A 19,402-nucleotide genomic window follows, 5' to 3' on the forward strand; every position below is an offset into this window, starting at 1 on the left:
GTATATTTCATTCTGTCCTTTTATAATACCACCAACGTACTTGAGAACACTTGACCCCTAGCACCCATGACTCATATCTGTGCTTCCCTTCCATTTATGTAATTTCTTTCCTTCTCCTCCCTATACTCTGGGGCCAAGAGTGTTTTAAATTCCCATTTAAAACAATTTATTACTTAAGGCAGTTATTCTAAATACCACATATAAATGATATCATTCTGTGTTTATTCTTCATCTTCTAGCTGACTTCATTTAACTAATTATCTTCCAGTTCCATACAAGTTACAGCAAATTGCATGACTGCATCATTCCTTACAGCTATGTAATATTTCATTGTATATAAGTTCCACATCTTCATGATCCACTCAGTTGTGCTTGAAAATCTAGGTTGATTATCACTCTTAGATATTGTACTGAGTGTTGTGATGAATAGCAGTATACATACATCTTTTATTTGGAGTAGTGTTTTTCTGTCCTGGGGATAGATCCACAAAAGAGGAATTCTTGGGTCATATGGCAGATCAATTCTTTTTTCTTTTTTTTTTTAATTTATTTAAACACCTTAATTACATACATGATTGTGTTTGGGTTTCAGTCATGTTAAGAACACCACCCATCACCAGTGCAACATTCCCATCACCAATGTCCCAAGTCTCCCTTCTCCCCACCCGACCCCCGCCTGTACTCTAGACAGGCTCTCCATTTTCCTCATACATTCTCGTTATTATGACAGTACAAAATGTAGTTATTTCCCTAACTAAACTCATCACTCTTTGTGGTGAGCTTCCTGAGGTGAGCTGGAACTTCCAGCTCTTTTCTCTTTTGTGTCTGAAACTTATTATTACAAGGGTGTCTTTCATTTTTCTTAAAACCCATAGATGAGTGAGACAATTCTGCGTTTTTCTCTCTCTCTCTGACTTATTTCACTCAGCATAATAGATTCCATGTACATCCATGTATAGGAAAATTTCATGAGTTCATCTCTCCTGACAGCTGCATAATATTCCATTGTGTATATGTACCACAGTTTCTTTAGCCATTCGTCTGTTGAAGGGCATCTTGGTTGTTTCCAGAGTCTTGCTATGGTAAATAGTACTGCAATGAATATAGGTGTAATGAAGGGGTTTTTGTATTGTATTTTTGTGTTCCTAGGGTATATTCCTAGGAGTGGTATAGCTGGATCGTATGGGAGCTCGATTTCCAGTTTTTGGAGGAATCTCCATATCGCTTTCCATAAAGGTTGAACTAGAATGGCATTCCCACCAGCAGTGGATAAGAGTTCCTTTCTCTCCACATCCCCGCCAACACTGTTTATTCTCATTCTTTGTGATGTGTGCCATTATCTGGGTTGTCAGGTGGTATCTCATCGTTGTTTTGATTTGCATCTCCCAGATGATTAGTGATGTGGAGCATTTTTTCATGTGTCTTTTGGCCATGTGTATTTCTTCTTTGTCAAAGTGTCTGTTCATTTCTTCTCCCCATTTTTTGATGGGGTTAGATGTTTTTTTCTTCTAAAGTTCTGTCAGTGCCTTGTATATTTTGGAGATTAGCCCCTTATCTGATGGGTATTGGGTGAATAGTTTCTCCCACTCAGTGGGGGGCTCTTGTATCCTGGGCACTATTTCCTTTGAGGTGCAGAAGCTTCTCAGCTTAATATATTCCCATCTGTTAATTTCTGCTTTCACTTGCTTGGAGAGTGCAGTTTCAACCTTGAAGATGCCTGTAATGTCCTGGAGTGTTTTGCCTATGTGCTGTTCTATATATCTTATGGTTTTGGGGCTGATATCGAGGTCTTTAATCCATTTGGATTTTACCTTTGTACATGATGTTAGCTGGGGGTCTAAGTTCAATTTTTTGCAAGTGGCTATCCAATTGTGCCAACACCACTTGTTGAAGAGGCTTTCTTTGCTCCATTTAGGATTTCCTGCTCCTTTATCAAAAATTAGGTAGTTGTATGTCTGGGGAACATTTTCTGAGTATTCAAGCCTATTCCACTGATCTGAGGACGTGTCCTTATTCCAATACCATGCTGTTTTGATAACTATTGATTTGTAGTACAGTTTAAAGTTGGAGAAAGTAATTCCTCCCATATTCTTTTTCCCAATGATTGCTTTAGGTATTCGAGGGTGTTTATTGTTCCAAATGAATTTCAAAAGTGTCTGATCCACTTCTTTGAAGAATGTCATGGGTATCTTTAGAGGGATGGCATTAAATCTGTATAATGCCTTGGGGAGTATTGCCATTTTGATGATGTTAATCCTGCCAATCCATGAGCATGGTATGCATTTCCATTTCCGTGTGTCCTCTCTTATTTCTTGGAGCAGAGTTTTATAGTTTTCCTTGTATAGGTCCTTCACATATTTAGTCAAGTTGATTCCAAGATATTTGAGTTTGTGTGGCACTATTGTGAATGGGGTTGTTTTCTTAATGTCCATTTCATCCTTATTACTATTGGTGTATAGAAAGACCATTGATTTTTGTGTGTTAATTTTGTTGCCTGCCACCTTGCTATATGAGTCTATTGTTTCTAGAAGCTTTTTGATAGAGTCTTTAGGGTTTTCTAAGTAGAGTATCATGTCATCTGCAAACAGTGAGAGCTTGACTTCTTCCTTTCCTATCTGGATTCCCTTGATATCCTTTTCTTGCCTAATTGCTATAGCAAGTACTTCCAGTGCTATGTTGAATAGGAGTGGTGAGAGAGGACAGCCTTGTCTTGTGCCAGAATTTAGAGGAAAGGCTTTCAGTTTTTCTCCATTGAGGATAATATTTGCCACTGGCTTGTGGTAGATGGCCTTCACTATATTGAGAAAGGTTCCCTCCATTCCCATCTTGCTGAGAGTTTTGATCAAGAATGGGTGTTGGACCTTATCAAATGCTTTCTCTGCATCTATTGATATGATCATGTGGTTTTTATTTTTCTTGTTATTGATGTTGTGTATTATGTTGATAGATTTACGGATGTTAAACCAGCCTTGCATTCCTGGGATGAAACCTACTTGATCGTAGTGGATGATCTTTTTAAAGAGGCATTGAATCCTATTTGCCAGGATTTTGTTGAGGATCTTTGCATCTGCATTCATCAGTGATATTGGTCTGTAATTTTCTTTTTTGGTAGCATCTCTGTCTGGTTTAGGTATCAAGGTGATATTGGTTTCATAAAAGCTATTTGGAAGTGTTTCTGTTTGTTCAATTTCATGAAAGATTCTTGCCAAGATTGGCAGTAGTTCCTCTTGGAAAGTTTGATAGAATTCATTAGTGAATCCATCTGGACCTGGGCTTTTGTTTTTCGGCAGACATTTGATTACTGTTTTAATTTCATCAATGGTGATGGGGGTGTTTAGATATGCTACATCCTCTTCCTTCAACCATGGAAGATTATAAGAGTCCAAGAATTTATCCATTTCTTCCAGGTTCTCATTTTTAGTGGCATAGAGTTTTTCAAAGTAGTTTCTGATTACCCTTGAATCTCTGTCATATCAGTAGTGATCTCTCCTTTTTCATTCCTGATACGAGTTATCAAGTTTCTCTCTCTCTCTTTCTTTGTTAGGTTTGCCAGTGGTCAATCAATCTTGTTTATTTTTTTAAAGAACCAACTTCTGCTTTCGTTGATCTTTCGGATTGTTTTTTGAGTTTCCACTTCGTTGATTTTTGCTCTCAGCTTTGTTATTTCCTTCTGTCTTCCTATTCTTGGGTCCTTTTGTTGAGCATTTTCTAGTTCTATTAGCTGTGTCATTAAGCTACTCAGGTAAGCTCCTTCTTCCTTCCTGATGTGTGTTTGCAAAGCCATAAATTTTCCTCTCAGTACTGCTTTTGCTGTGTCCCATAAGTTCTGATAGTTTGTGTCTTTATTGTCATTTGTTTCCAGGAACCTTTTTATTTCCTCCTTGATTTTATCTCGGACCCACTGGTTATTGAGCATGAGGCTGTTTAACTTCCAGGTGTTAAAGTGTTTCTTCTGAGTCCCTTTGGAGTTCACAAATAATTTCAGAGCCTTGTGGTCAGCGAAGGTAGTCTGCAAAATTTCTATCCTCTTGATCTTATGGAGGTATGTTTTATGTGCCAGCATGTAGTCTATCCTGGAGAATGTCCCATGTACATTGGAGAAGAATATGTATCCAGGTTTCTGGGTATGGAGTGTCCTATATATATCCACTAGGCCTCTTTCTTCCATTTCTCTCCTCAGGTCTAGTATATTCTTGTTGGGTTTCAGTCTGGTTGACCTATCCAGTGTTGACAAAGCCATGTTAAGGTGCCCCACAATTATTGTGTTGTTGTTGATATTATTTTTCAGATTTGTCAACAGTTGTATTAAATATTTTGCTGGCCCCTCATTCGGTGCATATATGTTTAGGAGAGTGAATTCTTCCTGCTCTACATACCCCTTGATTAATATAAAATGTCCATCTTTGTCCCTTACAACCTTCCTGAGTATAAAGTTTGCATTATCTGATATTAGTATGGCCACTCCAGCTTTTTTATGGGTGTTTTTTGCTTGGATAATTTTTCTCCAGCCTTTTATTTTGAGTCTATGTTTGTTCTGACTATTCAGGTGCGTTTCTTGTAGGCAGCAGAAGGTTGGATTGAGTTTTTTGATCCATTTAGCCACTCTGTGTCTCTTAACTGGTGCATTTAGTCCATTGACGTTGAGAGAAAGAATTGTCCTGGGATTTAACGCCATCTTTATTTCAAAATTTGGTGTGTCTTTTGGGTAGTCTTGTCTTAGATTAGGTCTTTCAGTTTTTCTCTTAAGACTGGTTTTGTGTCTGTGAAGTTTCTGAGCTGTTTTTTGTCTGTGAAACCATGTATTCTTCCGTCAAACCGGAAAGTGAGTTTTGCTGGGTATAGTATTCTGGGTGAAGCATTCATTTCATTCAGTCTTGTCACAATATACCACCACTGCTTTCTGGCATTGAGTGTTTCTGGTGACAGGTCTGCTGTAAATCTCAGGGAAGCTTGCTTGAACGTGTTTTCCCCTTTTGATCTTGCTGTTTTCAGAATTCTGTCTTATCTGTGGGATTTGTCATTATGACTAGGATGTGTCTTGGGGTGGTTTTTCTGGGGTCTCTTTTGGTTGGTACTCTTCAGGCATGCAGGATTTGATCACATATATTCTTTAGCTCTGGAAGTTTCTCTTTAATGATGTTCTTGACCATTGATTTTTCCTGGAAATTTTCTTCCTGGGTCTCTGGGACTCCAATGATTCTTAATTTGTTTCTGTTGATCTTATCATAGACTTCTATTTTCATCTGTTCCCATTCTTTGACTAATTTTTCCATTGTCTGCTCATTTGCTTTAAGTTTTTTGTCCAATCTCTCCTGCTGTATGGAATTGTTATGTATCTCATCTTCCACAGCACCAAGTCTATTCTCAGCTTCTGATACCCTGTCCCAGAGCTTATCCATTTGGTCATTCACTTCGTTTACTGACTTTTTCAGTCCTGTTAGTTGACATGTTATTTCAGTTTGGAGCTTTGTGATTTCTGTCTTCATATTTTCTTGGTTCTTATTAGTGTTCTGTTCAACTCGATCCATGGTTTCTTGGAGTCCGTTGAGCATCTTCCATATTGCTAGTCTAAAGTCCTTATCTGAGAGGTTGATTAGTTGGGTGGTCATTATCTGGTCCTCAGAATTGTCATCTTCATTCTCTATGTCTGATGCTGGCCTGCGTTGTTTCCCCATTGTCACACATGTATTGTGGGTTTTTCTACGTGCTGTGGTGGTATTCATTGTCTATATGATGCAGGCAGCACACTCCTCTGGCTCCTTTCTTTCTGGATGGGCTGACTTGCCTCTAAGGGAGGGGAGTCCTCCGTGGATGAAGCCTCACACTGGGTCAAATCTTAGGCCTGAGCATGCAACAGAGAAGACAGTCCAGAGAGAAATGTTTGCTTCTGTGATATAGCGCCGTTCTTAGTGTGATTTTTCCTTCTTGTTGCAATGGTGTTCTTTCCTTAGAAAGAGTGTACGGCCACTTAGTGAAGCAGAGTGGCCGTGCTCCGCTGGAGCCTCTTTTTGCCCCACTTGCAAGAGTTTCATGCAAGAGGACAGTAGACAGACATAGACAGGTCACACTCACAGTTTTTCACAGTTGGGCCCCACTGGGCCTTTGTAGTTTTGCGGATTTTCCCTGCCTGGTGTCACACACAGGGAGCCGGCTTTTGCAAAGCCTTGCCGGTTTTCATGCTGTGTAGTCCCTCCCTGAAAATGGCGTCTGGGCGAGCAAGGTTTCTGGAGCCTCTTTTTGCCCCACTCGCAAGAGTTTCATGCAAGAGGACAGTAGACAGACATAGACAGGTCACACTCACAGTTTTTCACAGTTGGGCCCCACTGGGCCGGTGTACTTTCGCGGATTTTCCCCGCCTGGTGTCACACACAGGGAGCCGGCTTTTGCAAAGCCTTGCCGGTTTTCATGCTCTGTAGTCCCTCCCTGGCAGATCAAATCTTAATATACTGAGAACCCTCCATACTGTTTTCCATAGTGGTTCGACCAGTCAGCATATTCACTAGCAGTGGATGACAGTTCCTTTCTCACCACATTCCCACCATTACAAACTGTTCCCATTATTTTTTTATAAGTCCCATCCTCATTGGTATAAGATGATGTTTCATTGTCATCTTGATTTGGATTTCCCTAATTATAAGTTGTGATGAGCATTTTTTTCATCTGCCTGTTTGCCATCTGTTTGTCTTCCTCAGAATTGTCTGTTCATTTTTTTTTAATTTTTTACTTTTAATCATGAGAACAAAGATGCAAAGAAAGAGGACAAGGTAAAGTTACAGTAGAAGAACAATCACCCATAACATAATTCTCAGAAGAAATCCCCTTGCTGATATCTTAACTTTGAACTTTCAGCGAAAGAACGTTAAGATAAATAAAACATAACCTATGTACAATTACTTTGTCCCTCAAGTCCACAGATTGTAATACATTATAATATTTCTTAGCAGCACACAAAGCAATCTAACGCCATAAAATTTGTGTAACTCCTTAAATATTAGAGGCATAGTATTTTTTTACATTTCCATGTATATGCATATTAGTTTAAGTTAACCTCAAAAGTTTAAGTGGGTTTTTTTTAAGGATTAGAGTCAAAGGAGCATAGTAAAAACGGTGTTAGAGTGGCAATTATTGTTTGCATAGGCCCACCAAAATATGAGAGACATGGAAAGGAATCACCTTGGCCTAAATACAAAGTGACCCTACCCCTGAAGTTTTCTGGCATAAGACCAGCTCTAGGATCCAGGCAAACTAGTTTTTCCAATCCAAGACATTGTCTGTAGTGCCAACACACTTTTATTTTTCACACAGACTCTGTTGGTGGTATCATGTTTCTGTATTAAAGATCCTGGAATCTGCATATCCTACATTAAAGTCAGGATGTGGAGCGTGCTCTAGTTTCACCTCATAATTAAAGGGCAATGAAAGAGCCCAGTCCTGTAAGCAGGTCGTTGTTGTTTTTAAGTCTTCTAAATAATAAGAGAAGACTCTTTTGAGTAGGTTGATGTCTGAGCAGCAGTAGGGTCTTCCCTGGTAGAGGATTGCTTCCAGGTGATGTTATAGACAAACTGGGATGTTCAATGGATGGCTTCCCTGGTTCGGGGTGAATGGAAAATGCCCATTCTTCTGAGGCCTGTGCCAGGCCGTTATGTCAATGTTCAGGGTGTAAGATACCTTTGCACTACAAGATTTGTGTGTTCCGATCTCTATTAGATAAGATCTTATTTGTATGTATATTATTTTCCCATTTTAATGTGCCTATGCAAACAAGGAACAATGCCACGTGGCATTGTTGGCACATATGGGGGCCATAAGAACAAGTCCAACAATCCCCATGACATGGTTCAATCAAAAGCATTAAACTGGGGGAGTCTTTCACCAAAATTCCTTATTGAACAGCTCATAAAGAGAAGAAAAGAAAGTGGTTAGAATCATCACTGTATAAGAGAATATTTAGTAAGACATAGCTTTCAGAGAAAGAACACATAAATTATTCAAAAGAATTACGTGTCCATTTTATATCTTTTGAAATAGTTGGGGGTTGTTAGACACAATGCACAGCTTTGGTCTGTGATTAGGATTGTGCAGTACTGAATTTAAAAAGAGTAATGTGGGTTACTAATGGTTGGTGGGGTGAGAGAGTTAAGGAGTAAAAATGAGCTTTGTAGGGGTGTAGGAAAGGGCAGAATACAAAATGGACATTCTGGATATGCAAAAGATAACTTAAGGATAGGATACTCTTAAAACATACAGTGCGCGGGGGCACTAACACCTGCGAGATTTTCCACATGTAGACTGGTCAGAAATTGCCAGTGACAACCTTAGTGCAACCAAGCAAATCTCAGCACGCCCCAAGTTAGGACACACCATTAGAGAGAAGGCCTTTGACATGGGGTCTCCCCAAACCCCATGCCGGCTAGAGCTAGCCTCCAGATCAAGAAAGGATCGGTAGAGAGCCAGAAGCCAGGATCTGCCCGCCCTCAACCCTGACCCTATGCCCTTCCATAGTGAGTGCTGGGGGAAGGGCGGGGAAAGCTTGGGATCCCATTCAGGAGGGACCACCCGAAGTGTCTGTTCATTTTATCTCACTATTTTTAATTATATTTTTAGGTTTTGTGGGGTTAACCTTTGTGAGTACTTTATATATCAAGATATCAAAACTTTAACTGACTTATCATTGAGTGCAAATATTTCCCACTAGTAAACTATCTTTTAATTTTATCCCATGTTTCTTTTGTCATATAAAAATTTTAGTTTAACATAGTCCCATTATTCAGATCTAATTTTAATGATGCACTTTGAATGACTTTTGTGTAAGGTGTGAGATGTGGATCTACCTTTAATTTCTTAAATGTAGTTATCCAATTGTCCAAGATCATTTGTTGAAGAGACTGTATTTATTCTATTTCAATTCTTGCCTCCTTTAATAAAGAGTAATTAGCCATATACTTTGGCATTTTTCACTAGATATTCTATTCTGATGCATTGGTGTGAAAGTCTGTATTTGTTTATTCTGTATTTATTCTGTATTTTGTTTAGTCTATATTTGTTATTCTGGCTTTATAATAGATCTTAAAGTTAGGTAATGAGAATTCTCCCAATTTTTTGTTTTTCAATATGGTTTTGGCTATTCTAGGTCTATTATGCTTCCACACAAATATTATACTTGAATTCTTTTAAGTCTTTGAACAATGTGTTGAATTTGAATAGGGATTGCATTGAATCCATATAGTAGTTTAGATAATATGGTCATTTTGATAATATTGATTTTTTTCCAATCCATGGTGTTCGAATGTTTTTTTGTTTCCTTAAGTCCTCTTCAATTGCTTTCTGAATTGAATTGAAATTTTCATGACAAAATTCTCTCACCTCTTGTAAAGTTAATTTCTATGTACTTGATGGTTTTTGACACTATTTTAAATGGGATAGATTCTTTGATTTCTTTCTCCTCTGAATCATAATTTTTGTAAAAAAAAAATGCAACTGTCTTTCAAGTGTTGACTTTGTAGCCAGTCACTTTGCTGTATTGGTTTACTGTTTCTCAGAGATTTTTGTGGACTCTGTAGGGTTTTCGATATATATATCGAAAACCCTACAGAGTCCACAAAAAATCTCTGATATATATATATATATATATATATATATATATATATATATATATATATATATATATATATATATATATATATATAATCCTGTCATCTGCAAATAGAGATAGTTTGACATCCTCATTTTCAATTTGGGTTTCTTTTATTTTCTTCTTTCATCTGATTGCTATTGCTAAAACTTCTAATACTTTATTGAATAAGATTGGAGAAAATGACATCCTTGCCTTGTGCTTGACCTAAGTTTTTAGCCATTAAGTATAATGTTGGCTGTGGGCTTTTTATAGATAGCAGTTAATATGTTGAAAAAGGAAGGAAATTTTCTTCCATGCATATTTTGCTGAGGATTTTAATCATGCTTGGGTGTTGAGTCTTATTTAATGCTTTCTTTGCATCAACTGATTTTATCATGTTTTTAGTCTTACTTTTATTGAAGTGGTGTATTATATTGATTGATTTGTGCATATTGAACAATTCTTGCATCTCATGGATGAAATCCACTTGATAAGCACTAGAAGTACAAGAATGAAATGCATGCATTTGTAGAGAAAACTAATTAATTTGGATTAGAGAGAAATTAGCATTTGCTATTGTGATACATAGCTAAAATGCATTATTTTTAACTAGAATGGACAGAGAATTTGTTTTGAAGCTAATTTGTAGCATGTGTAGCAATAACTAAACTTACTAGTGTTATATTCAATCATGTAATGTGCATGGTTTCCAGGACCCTTGTCCCTTTAGAAGATGAGTTCCCAGTGTATGACTATTTCCTAGAGTGTAGTTTCTATTAACCTAACTTGTCCCTCACATTTCTGCAGTCTGAAATGCCTACAAGTTCCTCCATATGACAAGAAGGTATCAACTATCATTTCCTACTAGCACTTGACTTTATACCATGCATAGTTCCTGAAATGGAAACTCTAAATCAGTTTTATCATTTTTATTATCCTACTATAGTTTTAATTTTATATAAAAATAGCTAGAGGTGATGAAACACATTTAATTAAATATTGTATATAGTTGATGAATGTGTACAAAAGTGTCACCATAGGAGCTTAAATTTTTATAATGAACTTCTTTCTTTGACACCCAACCCTACCTGAACTTCTGCTTTGAAAGGCAGATTACTATTCCATTGCTTTACATAGGATTTCTTGGGTAAGCTGACTTAGTCCCACTTGCTATTAGCACAGCAGGCTCTATCTTCCTCATGCTTCAGATCTCACAGCTAGCCTGAACTGCCTGAACAGCTCTTGACAATCTTAATAAGAAGAAATTCACTCCTAACCTCCATCCTTAATGTCAAAGTAAAACTTTTGTAGAGTTCAAGCAGTGTCTAAAGATCTTATTCTGTTCTATATTGTCATGAAATATTTAAATATTTCCTAAGAAATGACCTTTAATTTGTTAAAAGAATTAAATAAAATGCAGAAAACTTGTTTTAATTGACAACCAATATCAAATATTTTCTCTTCATACCACCTCCATAAATATATTTTAATAAATGGACCCTTGATTGTGAATGTCCAATCTTCTGCAGATACACACTATTATCATTAAGTATTGGAGTTTTTAATTTAGTAAAACTTAAAATAATTTCTGTGCCATCTTTTTTCATGTATTACCTACATTTCACTGAGATTTATCAAAATCTGATTATATTTCTTTGTTGTTTGATTATTCTTTGCTTTTATCTTTCTATAAAAAGGTAGAATTGTTGTAAGCTTGGCTGAGATACTTCCTTATCATAGCATAGACTTTATTGCAGTTCTCATATCTTACAATCACAAAATACAGTTCAAAATATAAAGGAGTATATATTCACAAAGAGGGACTGGTGGAAACATAAGTACTTCACTATGGATTTACATGTTTTGGAATTAGCCAAGGGGCATTTTAACTAAATCTCATTTTCTGGTTTTGACATTTTCTAAACCTCCATATTTTAACTCTAACATCCATACTTTAAATTTCCAATGGGGCCACTATTGCTGATAAGGTATTTTCTGTATGTTAATTTATTATAAATCTTAATACAAAGATTCTGTATCTTCCTTTTGCTTCTTCTGAGAGGCAACTTTTAGTTACTAGTTTCAAATGAAATATTCATAACTGTTAACTTGAGCAGAAAAGGAAGCTATTAAAAGGCATTTAAAAATATCAGGTATGTGTGGTAAAGCTACAGAATGAGGCTGGAAAAGGAGCAGTAGCTAAAAGTGCTAACCAAAGTTGGAATACTGAGTACATTTGAAATCATCACTACACAGTTTCATTATTGCAGTACCATTGATGTCACTATCAAAACAGAGGTTATCAATGTTGCTATCACCATGAAAATCTCTAACCTCCCCTACAACTGTTCTGATTGACAGTCTCAGGCAAAGACATCTAAGTAAACCAAGTTTGAAACATATGACCTTGATCTAGTAGCCAAGTAACATAGGTCAGACCCTTCCATTACTTCCACAATTAAAGATGTCATGATATTATGTTAGATGTCAGTTCCTCCAAATTAAAGAAAATGCAAGAAGGAAAAAAGTTAAAGAAACCATTATTTTCATAGTAGTCTACAGATGATGACTCTCAAGCAATTCTTGCTGTTTTTAATTCTCTTTTAAAGCAGTGGTATTAATAACATTGCTATTGTTTTTATTAGAATAGTTTGAAAACTGTCAGGACTATAAAGTTTTTAAATGTTATGATTATGATTTTTCTCTAGTTGATCTAATTCCAAAGTCTGAGAATTTTCCACTGGAAAAATTGTGACCAGTATCAATTTAAACTTTTCATTTTCCTACTCTGAAGAAAGTGAGATCAGTAACTCATTCAACAAGGATTTGCTAGTGGTTCCCATTTTTTTGTGTAAATGCTAGATGCCAGGGGTATAAATGATGAGCATAATATATTCTCAGTACCTTAGGGGCCCTAAAATAAAATGTCTGATAAAACAACAGATGATGCTCTTTAGTTCCATGTATCAATGCTTTTGGCCTGCCTATCCCTGCTGCCCAGAAGACATTTTACCTATATAAAGGAGAGGAGGAAATGTAACTATTATATCTGCAGTTTTGAAGCCAAGAGTATCTTGGACTTCTTTGTTCAATTTCCTATCCTCAGAGTGCTTGATTTTCCAAATCCCTGCCTAATTTTGCTTAATATGCCATAAGAGGTTTTATCTGCTTGCCTGATGTGGCATCATGGAACAGGTTCTACCCTGAGGGCAGGACAGTGGGCAGCTGCTACAATTCTCCAGTTCTGCCAGTACCAGATGGACAAAGAGCAAGGCTACAGGGTTGCAGATGGAAAACCAGATTAATTCTTTGCTTTAGTCAGTAAAGTTGACATTTTTATTTATTTCTGTTTGAGTACAATGACACTATCTCAATCAAGACATCTCTTTCAGGCCTGAGCAATAGTGCAGCAGGTATACATTTGCCTTGCACACAGTTGACCCTGGGTTGATCCCTGGCATCCCATTTGGTCCTCCCAACCATTAAGAGTGATTTCTGAGGGCAGAGAAAGGAATGATCCCTGAGTACTGTCAGGTGTGACCCCAAACCAAAATCAAATCAAAACAAAACACCTGTTTCAACTTTTGTAGGAGATTAAAATAAATTAAAATATCATTTGTCTAGCTTAAACCTATGAATAGTAATGAGCATTTGAATATCTCTGGACTTTCTCTTATGTTCTCTCTCCTCTTCGTTTTGCATTCAGTTCCTAAATTTTTGTTTTTTCCACTCTTTCCTACTATTTTCCCTATTGTCTCTAGTTTTTTCTTTCTTAAATCTCTGACAACCTAATCTCTTACTTTTCTGTCCAGTTCTTCCCTAAGTTCTGTGTTTTTTCTTCTCTTGTTTCTACAATACTTGCTTTATTACATTTAACTCTGCTTGCTGAGTATCTGAGTCTCACTGTGGGGAAATGATCATTATAAAATTGAAGAAATGTCAAAACATATAAAGTGAAGGCAAGCAAAATTCCTTAAATAAGAGAGTACAATGCCTTTAAATGGAGTCTATGAACTGATATTACTCCTTTAATAAAAATCATAGATAAGGAAAGCCATGTCCACAAATGCACTAACTATATCTACATTCAGCCAGTTTCATAGACTTTTCTTGACTTTACTAGACAGAGATCTTTTCCAAACCACAAAATTTATGGGTACACTGGACTCAGAGCTGAAAATGGCAATCTTGAGAGGAGAGGATGAGTCAAGTTCCCACCTTATCAAGGCCAGCACAGCTGTCCCACCCACAGCTGTAACTTCAACAATGACTCAGTTTCAGCAGGACTCTACAACTCTCTGCAGAGGCATCAATCTGAGCAAAATCCCAGGTATGTCAGTATTTGGGTTTGATTCACCAGGACATTTTTGGAGTGAGTTAGGGCATTGTCTCCCACTGTCTCATGCTACCAGAGGCCTGAAAGCTGAAAACACATGCCACAAAAGCCACCATATCAGCAATGATAATTGGAATTTCTGTTCAAGGCCACATTTGTGTCCAGAAGACAACTTCAATGTTTTTATACTGTCATCCTCATAGGAACATTCAATTTACATGCCAATATGTATCTGAAGTCATCTACCTAATGTTCAGAAACAAAAAAAAATTAAAGAATGATCAAGTAGAAGCAAGAGCTTACTAAACCTTCTTATAATAACTTAATAACCTCATTGAGAGAAACAATAATTTTCACAAATTTTCATGTTGCTTTACATTTTTTCTTTGTTTTCAGTAATTTTGTTCCCACTTTCCTTAAAACAAATGTATTATGACCAAATATGTCAACCATGTGATACATGATCTTTAAATAAAATAATCTGTATATATATATATATATATATATATATATATATATATATTTTAAATACAAAATGAAGGTGGTTATCTTGACCCCCCAAAAAGTTTTTAGGCATGAGAGTGAGCCTGAAAATTTAACTCCCATTTCTTTCTGCTGGGTATAAATCTGGTTCTTCATTCAGTCTGGTTAAAATGTTTCGTTAAAATTTAAATCATTTTGGGGGGCTGGAGAGATAGCACAGTGGCTTTTGCCTTGCAAGCAGCCGATCCAGGATCTAAGGTGGTTGGTTTGAATCCCAGTGTTCCATATGGTCCCCCCCCCACCGTGCCCTCCAGGAGCTATTTCTGAGCAGATAGCCAGGAGTAACCACCGAGCACCGCTGGGTGTGATCCAAAAACCAAGAAAATTTTTTTAATTATTTTTTTAAATAGTTATTGGTGAATATAGTAATATAGGTCTTTAAATGCCTAGTATCCCAGAAGTTACTTTTTTGTCAAGAATGATGCTCATCTATTTCAATATATATTACTCTTTTATATTGAGATGTTATATCTTTATTCTTTCTTCTGGTTATTTCAGATAGAGGTACCAGTTCATCTTAGCCTCTTAAAATGAACTATTTTCTCAGTACAGAAAGTTCATAATATTTTAATCCATGTATTACCCGCAAAGACTTTTTCCAATTGGAATCAACTCATGGCCAGCCCCAGATTAGAAAATGCTGCCAGTCAAGAATGTTCCAGGATCCTGAGGCAAAGACCTTGTAACAGCATTTATGAGAAGACTTGGGCTAAGTTTGTGCATGGATGTGATTCCTCCTCAAGATAAACAGCAGACACATTGTATCACACAGGCTGTCTTCCTGGTGCAGGCATCTGTCTGTTTTTTACTACCTTGAGACACACATCTGTGTCATTGTTCCTACTATCCAAAATCCCTTGTGATCTGCTCCCCTCTTACTTCAAGTTTCATCCACGTTTCTTAAAAGCATAACCAAATGAGCCTGGGTATGTAGAACATAGCCATTAGACATAAAAATATCCTGAACTTGCAGAATAAACTTGCTATCAATTATCAGTTATAGTCTGGGCTATTAACTACTGCTGGCTAAACTTGTTACTTATAACCAGTCAAAGAGTCTGCCTCATCCTATCAATTCCAGAATCTCAGAGTGGTGAAACAGCTCACAGCCCTGGATAAAGTACACATATTTAGAATTGACAACTTAGGAGATGAAAACAACTTACTTTAAGTATCTTTATTTAGAATGTCATTCTAAATTTATTAAATTAGAGATGTGAGGAATAAAGAAAAAAGGAAAGGTCATTAACATTTTTTCTCCATCTAAAAAAAGAAATAAATCAAAGAATCCAATTCTTGGGCCCGGAGAGATAGCACAGAGATGTTTGCCTTGCAAGCAGCCGATCCAGGACCAAAGGTGATTGGTTCGAATCCCTTGTCCCTTGAGCCTGCCAGGAGCTATTTCTGAGCAGATAGCCAGGAGTAACCCCTGAGCACCGCTGGGTATGACCCAAAAACCAAAACCAAAAACCAAAACAAAAAAAAAAAAAGAAAAAGAATCCAATTCTTTAAAAAAAAGCACTATGAATACAAATATTCAAATATCCTCTTGCATTCAAATAATTTAAGGGTGGCCATGTGGATGGCACAATCTGGATATTCTAATTGATGTTCTAATAGATCCCAGAGAGAAATAAAGGACCAATAAAGTAAGGTAAAATTTATTTTAGTTCAAGATAAATCAGATATTTGTAATGCCAATAGCTCCCCAAATATGAGAGTCTCCATGAGAAAGAAAAAATTGTTTTTAAAAAAAGAACAGTGACAAGAAAATCTTGTTCAACTATTGAATCTCCAATAAGGTCATCAAAGCAGAAGGTTTAGTAAGCTTTACTGCTTTTTAAACCTTCCGCTAGCTGACCATTTGTTATTTCATTTGTTTTCAAACATTAAGTGACGTCAAGAAAAAAAAGAAAAAAAAGAAAGAAAAACTCTTACTATGTGCTTGGCAAATCCTATATATGCTTCTTAGCTTGTTGAGTACTGAATTGTATTGAGTATAGTGTCTAGCTTGCCACACACTCACACACACACACACACACACACACACACAATACATAGTAGAATCTAGACATCTATTTACTAATCTAAATTCCTGCAGAGTTTCTTATTTATACAGATTCTTTCATTTAAGAATTTAAGAATCTTTCAATAGGACTGGACAGTGGTGCAGGGCATAAGGCAGGGGTCCCAAACTCAATTTACTTGGGGGCCACAGGAGGCAAAGTAGGGGTGAGGCAGGGCTGCATAAGGGATTTCACAAAAAAAAGTGTTCAAACATAATTAACAGTTTTAATTATTTCTTCTGAATATGAACAGAACATTGAGTGAAGATCATGAACAGTTCTTCTGAACATGACATCTTTTGCCTATTCCTTGCTGCCAGAGACTTGACAGTGCTTCTTCTCACAAACGTGAACCACATTTGGCTTTAGAGAGGAAGCAGTTGAGACCCTCAGTATGGCTTGAAGATGATCATCATTAAGTCTAGACCTGTACTTTGACTTATTGAAGTTCAATGTGGAGAAGAAATTTTCACACAATTATGTGCTCCCAAAAAGGCACATGGTGCACTTGAACATTCTGGAAATCTCAGGGAAGATGTGGAGTGGGGGGGGGCAATTCTCTCAAAAATTGCCCATGCATTTCTGCTTTTCCACTAATCTCCCTGAACTTGGCTTTGAGATCAGAGTTGCATTGCAGGTCAATGAGCTCCATTTGAAATACAGGAGGGGCATCTTGCACATCAAAGAAAAAGGGGTCCACAAAAATTTGGAAAGTGGCTCTGTGCTTTTTAAAGTCTTCAAATCAGTGATCAAATTCCTTCTCTAGCTTAAAAATAGCATCAACATATTTCTCACCACTGAATGGTATGCCTGCATCCACAATTCCTTGCATGCTGGGAAATGGCAAAGGTTTGTCTGAGAGAGCTGGGATTTCCATAACACAGATTTTGTGAAGAATGGTCTCAGATTGTCATAGGCAGCACTGATAAGCTGCCCAGGGCCTTGTAACATCTTGTTTAGTACATTCAGCTTATGTGTGATGTCAACAAGAAAAGCTAAGTCCATGAGCCATTTGTGATCACTCAATTCAGAAACAGCATTCCCATCCTTCTCCATGAAGGCTTTCACTTCTCTCAACTCAAAAAATCTTTTCAGGACATTTCCCCTGTTGAGCCAACATACCTCGGTGAAATAGAGCATATCTTCATATTCTGACTCCATTTCCTCTAAAAAGCACAGAACCTCCTGTGCTTCAAGCCCCTGGATCTGACTTGGTTGATACATTTCACAACAACAGACTTCACATTGTCACAAGGCAGGAATTTACTGCAAAGGGCCTGCTGATGGATAATGCACTGAAGAGCAATGGCCTTCTCTACACCCTCCTTTCAAGTTTTTTTTTTTTTTGAACAAGTGCCACCAGTTTATTTTTCTTCCCTTTCATTGATGGTGCTCCATCGGTCATTATTCCAACAAACCTCTTCCATGGCAAACCTGCATTCTCAATGGCATCACACAGATGCTGAAATATCTCATTAGCGTTGGTCTGGCCATGCATTGGAATTATTGTGAGCAGCTCCTCTGTCAATTCAAAAGTGCAATCAACACCACGGGCATAAATTGTGAGCTGTGCAGTGTCTGTTATATCTGTGCCCCTCCTCAAGAGCAATTGAGTATGCATCAAAACATTTGGCTTTCTCACACAGTTGATGATAAATGTCACTTGACATGTCAGAAACGCGCTCTGCCACAGTGTTGGCAGAAAGCCAGATTTTGCTAAACTAGCCTTTCTTTTCCCGACAGATAATACTTGCAGCCTGTAACATGCATTTTTTTAACAAACTCTCCTTCTGTGAATGGTTTCCCTGCCTTAGCAATCATCTCACTAACCATGTAACTATCTTCGACTGATGCAACATTCTCTTTGGTTGCTTTCTTGAAGAAATATTGTTGCCTCATTAGACATGCTTTAAGACTGCCAGCCCGCCTGGCTCTCTCATTTCCTTGATATTCTGCACATTCCTCAGCATATTTAGTTGAATAATGGCGTTTCAAGTGTATTCCTTGTGCACTGCAACTTTCTCTGAGCAAATAAGACATGTGGGGATGCCCCTTTGGTCAACAAAAAATACTCTGTCTTCCAATTTTCCTGAAATTGTCTGTGTTCGTCATCAATCTTTCTCTTCACTGCAGGCATTGATGAAGACGTGATGAAGGTATGACAAAATCTAATTATGTAATTAACTTCTCTCCCTTCTCTCCCTTCTTTCCCATCTCCCTCTTAGGCCTTTGATAATGCAAGGGACATTGGGAATGAGCAGTGGAAATGACGTCTTCGCTAGGTGCAAAGTATTCGCGATAATTCGCTTATCAAATATTCGCAATAAAAAATCGCATTAGAAGGAAAAAAATTGCATACCCTGAATGGAACTGCTCGGGGTATGTGAATGTTTATTGCAATTTTTTCTTACTAATGCAATTTTTATTGCGATTATTCGGTAAGCAAATAATTGCGAATACTGCAATATTTGAAGGCCGGCCGCAGGCCACAAAATGTTGTACAGAGGGCCACAAATGGCCCGCGGGCTGCGAGTTTGAGACCCCCGGCATAAGGCATCTGCCTTGCAAGCGCTAGCCTAGGATGGGTCATGGTTTGATCCCCCAACATCCCATATAGTCCCCCAAGGCAGGGTGATTTCTGAGTGCATAGCCAGGAGTAACCCCTGAGTATCACAGGGTGTGGACCAAAACAAACAAACAAAAAAAAAAAAACAAAGAAAGAATCTTTCCATAGATACAAGGGATTCTATAGGGGTTAATATGTTTGCCTTGCACTCTGCTGACCTGAATTTAAGTCTAAATTGCCACTATCACCTAAGCAATATTATGGCCATTCTTGAGCAT

Source organism: Suncus etruscus, chromosome 9, assembly GCF_024139225.1.
Source record: "Suncus etruscus isolate mSunEtr1 chromosome 9, mSunEtr1.pri.cur, whole genome shotgun sequence".
In the NCBI taxonomy this organism is placed as follows: Eukaryota; Metazoa; Chordata; class Mammalia; order Eulipotyphla; family Soricidae; genus Suncus; species Suncus etruscus.